The sequence below is a fragment of the Cydia splendana genome, chromosome 5, assembly GCF_910591565.1.
Source record: "Cydia splendana chromosome 5, ilCydSple1.2, whole genome shotgun sequence".
NCBI lineage: Eukaryota > Metazoa > Arthropoda > Insecta > Lepidoptera > Tortricidae > Cydia > Cydia splendana.
In genome coordinates, this window is record NC_085964.1 from 11,393,596 (window position 1) to 11,398,839 (window position 5,244).

The following is a 5,244-nucleotide window of genomic DNA, read 5'->3' on the forward strand; positions in this document are numbered from 1 at the left end:
GCGCCGATTTGCCGCAGGCCTTCGCCGGCGCGGCAGACCCTCTAATTCACTGGAGCAATACTCGGAACTAGAGCTCTTTGGCCGCCATTCTTAAATTATTTTCTTTCTACATCGAATTTCATTACAAATGTATCCTTTTATTGTATAATGGCTTTAAAAAAGAATCGTACCCATATCCAGAGAGAGATGCGCTGAATAACTTCTTGTGAACATGAATGACCACTACTTAGATTGATAAAGGACGGGAGCGAGGTGGATGTTGGTATCTTGTAGTGGTAGTGAACGTTTTAATCATGTGATTCACTTGCGAAGGCATTAGCGGCGCGGCCGGCGGGCGCGGGCGCGGGCGGCGGCAGCGCGGTGCCTCCCGCAGCGATGCCTGGCTCCGCAACTTTTTACCCGCACATGCTCGGCTCGTGTCTTTTTCGCTCTTCCCGATTGGAATTCGTTGAGGGATCGCCGCTGCCGGTGGCAGACGTCTTGTGACATGTCAGCGGCAGTACGTGCGCTGCGTACGCGGCAATTAACCAGTCGCCTCGAATCCGCAACTCGGATGGATTCTCATCGTTGCGCTTACATGTTTCCGAGGAGCGCCGTCTTTATTCAAGGAACAACCGTGAAAATACTTCGACACGGTAGTCATTAATTGAGCTCGTTAATTGTTCTTTTTTCATGATACGCTCTTAAAATTACCAAACGTACCAATCCTCTTTCACCTGAGCAATGTAAGTATTGACTCTATCTATATCTATCTATTATGCCGTCGTCTAGTAGGTATCCACAATACGAGCCTTAATGAGCTGTGAAGAACTGTGGGGCTAAGTCGGTTTGTGTAAGATTGTCCCATAATATTGACTTCATAACTGCAGCCTAAAATGTAACATCAAAATATTTGTTTCAACTTTGATATGGAACTGTTTTGCATATTACAGGTACGATCACATTGTCGCTCTTTGTACCCCCGGCGGGTCCTTAAATTGGCTGCTGTTTAAAAAGTTTGAAGAAATATTCCGTGTTACGCCGAGGTGATAGCATAAAGGATGACTCACGCTAGACCGGGCCGTGCCCGGGCCGGGGCGTCCGACATGTCATTTTCTATGACGGCTGATCGGTGATCACGTGGTGCTTTCCATAGAAAACGAAGCGCCGGATGCTCCGGCCCAGCCCCGGCCCGGTCTAGCGTGAGTCATCCTTAACATTGACAACTCGTACAATAGAAACTTATGTTTGACAAAAGGAACAAGTCGGCGTAGTCCCATCGTGTGAACAAAAATAAAAGAAGAAAATGATAAAGCCCGCTAAACACAAAACAACCGATTCTAAGGACATTGAGTTCTTATTGCCATATCTGACTTAGATGTATTCGTGTAATATTGTAATAAAATGTCTTATCAGTATTTCGCAAGCACACGTGTACGGTGTACCATTATCGCCTTGGATTAGAAGAAATACAGAAAAAAATAAATTAAATTTACTAAAATAAATAAAAGAGGGTTTACATATAATACAGCTTACTTGACAGTTGCTAACGCATACGGAAAATCTTGGCACCGTGACGTGGGGTCATTTGGAACACCTGGGCCTATGAAGTTATAAGTAGGATTATTTGGAACACTCATATCATTATGTAACAGCGTCTCATTAATGATACCAGTCTATATCGACTGGACATCGATTTATCACAACCATTATGTACCTACCTATTTTGTTGTAATTCGCCCGTGTGTCGCGCAATACATGTGGGCCATTCCATCTGAAATCGACAAATTTGGAACAAACTCTGTGCCGCATGATTTTTGATTTAATTAAAAAAATTTGAGGATAACCTTTATGATACCAGAAGTGTTACACCACCACTGTTTATTTTTTTTATCTTTTAATTTCCGAGCAGTGCCCATTCAAAGGAAAAAATTGGGTCAAATTCCTGTTTGTACATAATGTGCTCTAACTTTTGATGTAGAATAGGTAACCACATACGTCTTTATTTATTTGATTAGGTATGAAATTAGCATTTTATATCGTATAACAAAAGTTAGCTAAACTAACTACAAACAAAATGGTGGTCATCTTCAGAATGTTCACGCTTTCGGTCCATTTTTGCGATTTTCAAACATTTTCTATGGCAACCCTATTGCACATCAAGAGTTACTTTTTTCTAAAATATAAAGTCCTTGCCCTTCTTAAACTGTTAAATATATTTCAGCATCACAGAATAATATCTTCAATTAGAAAAGTAGTTGTGAAAATTGAGAATTTCGAAAAATGGTCAACTTTGACCCTTAAAAAACCCATGTGGCGGAAAAAATAAAAATCTGAAATTTTCTGAAAATATAGTCTATGTCTTCGTTAATTACAAACATTTAGTGTTATTCTGTTATTTTCACTCATTTGGGAAATATGTTTTTTTTAAACTGCTAACCTCATACAATAATCGTATTCATATAATGACAAATTATACTTTAGAAACTCTTCTATTTATGGCAACTGTTGAAAGAAAAACATTAAATATAAGCCAAAAGGTTCTATATATTTATCAAAAAATATTCACTATATTTATCAAAAAATATGACACTATTTGGCAACTTTTGCTTTTTCGAAGTTTTCTGAGGTTGACAAACGTCGCACTTCCAATTCATTTTTTAGAGATGGGGACGAAACTACATATATGATAGGAATTAGGAACGTGTGTTTTTTATGGTCTCTTTTGTTATACAATATTAAATGCTCATTTTATACCTAATCAAATAAAGAAAGACTTATTTGGTTACCTATTCTACATCAAAAGTTAGAGCACATTATGTACACGCAGGAATTTGACCCGATTTTTTCTTTCGAATGGACACTACTCTAAAATTAAACTATTAAAAAATAAAATGGTGGTGGCTTATGTTTTCGGACACCATAACGATAGTTGTCATTTTTTTTTATTCATATTAAAAATCACACGGCGCACCCCATTTGTCGATTTCAGATGGAATGGCCCATGTACAAATACCTAAGTGATAGCGAACTTGCATTCCGATACCAAAATGATGTAATTTTGATGATGAACTGGCCTCCGCATAATCCGATATTTTATTATTGTATATTACAATTGCGATATAAATTAAGTAGATTGTAAAATCATAAGCTTGTTAAACATATATGTATTTAAATATACCTACTATATAGATACGTACGTACCTACTGCACATCTACATTCCAACTTTCATAACTAAAATAACCGTAAATATAAGGATTCTCTAGTCCCATTGTTTGAAGCTATTAAAAAGAGCAAAAGACATTAAATCGTGCTCCACCGGATTTATTTAGGAAAGGCGTAGTAAACAGTAAGTATAATATTGTGACAATTATGGAAAGGGCGAGGTGTCGACGCGCGCGAGTGTACACGTGTTAGCCACTTGCATAATGGATGACGCAGGGCTACCGATACCGGCTCGGTGCAGCACAAGCATTACATTTTGGCAATTCAAGACTTATCCTAAGTACCTAAGCCTTTTATCTAGCTTGGTAACAATAATATAGAATTAGTCGTAATACGACAAAATGTTAATATTTTTCATATAATTTTTTTATTGTATAGTCACAATATCTATGAAATTAATTACAATAAATAATCTTTTATAAACTAATTTTAACTAAGATTACTGTGACTCCTAGCCTCCTAAAACCCCGCGTACAAATGTTTGTACATATTCCACCGTCTATTTTGAACTTTTATTGTGTGTAAGTTAATGTTCCAAATAAAAAAAAATAACAAAACAACTGTTTTCGGGACGGAGGGAGATAAATAAAATAAATTATATTCAATAATAGATTACAGTACAACAAAGTGTAGTATTACAAAGAAGACTCGGTTTTTAAGCTTGCTAACTTCCAAAGTTTCATACTTTTATAAGTGTTAAAGGGTTCAAATTTTGCGTCCATACGTCCGCTAGTACCATAGACAAAACTGTAAATTCATATTAAAAGCATAAGAAGAATAAAGAATAAAAATAACGATGGGCCTTGGCTTCTTTGGCGCAGGTACCTTATAAATTATTCTACGTTAATCTATATGAAAATAATATTTATATAAATAAAGTAAAAAGAAAATCAGCTAATTCTTACGTCGTATTTTTTCCGAATTTCCTAAGCACTATTTATATGAAGAAATACCTACTTAGGTGCGTCCGCATAATGCGTCCATTTATAATATTAAAAACAAAAAATAGTGCTCAAAGCCCTGGTGGCAGCCCTTCGGACACAGAAAGAAGCCGCTTGCCTTTCCATTGAATCAAATTCATATATTTTGAGATTCAGTCGCCAATTTCATTTGTACAGTTCAGTGTAAATTAGTTGAATATTTTTAAAACCAAGAACATTTGTTTCTAATATCAAATAAATTTCTGCGTAAGTACCTAGGTGTTGTTAGACTTGTTAGCTTAGCTACAAAACAATTAGTAGGAAAGCACCTATATAAGAAAACAGAAGATTTTTGGATCTGAACTTTTACATATACTTACATATATTAGATTTAGGTAGAGTGCCAATCAAAGGCAGTCAACGTGTTGACTTAAAGGGCATTCGATTTTTGGTCAAATAACACTGAAAAAAATACTGCGGCAGTTGCAAATGTTTTGCATACAGTACAGGAAAGTAATGTAGGTATAGACAATAGGTATTTAAACCTGTTCTATATAGGTATTTGGTAAAAATTTGGCCCGCGTCGTGATGTTTTCCTACGAATAGGTAAATACCTATCTTCTGATGTCATTGATTTTCAGTGCTTTCAGTGCTACCAAATGATTAACTAGAGGAGAATGTCTTCGAATGCCATCGATACCCAGTAAGCTAAGTACAACGCACACATTGTATTACCTACATTCTTATCAAAAATACATTAGTACCTATAGGAAATATAAGAAACTAAACTATAAAAACACTTTGAGTTTCATTCTAATAAGATTGTGTTTTATAAATCACGCACGAGTAACAACAGTGTGTTACAAAATATAACGCGGAGTGTACATTCCGCGGATTGTTTTATTGGATTATGCGGCGAGGCCGCGAAGCAGCTATAACTATTCAGTGTCGTCTTTTGTGTTATGGAAAAACTTGTTCTTGAACCCATGTAGTGTGAAAGCATCTTTTATTTTTGCAGTTTAATGTTACATATGTACACATATTATCGCCTGCGCGACTGTCATCTCAGCGCTTGCGCCGCGCCGCAGTCTGCGCGTCGTTAGTACGCACAATGTACTT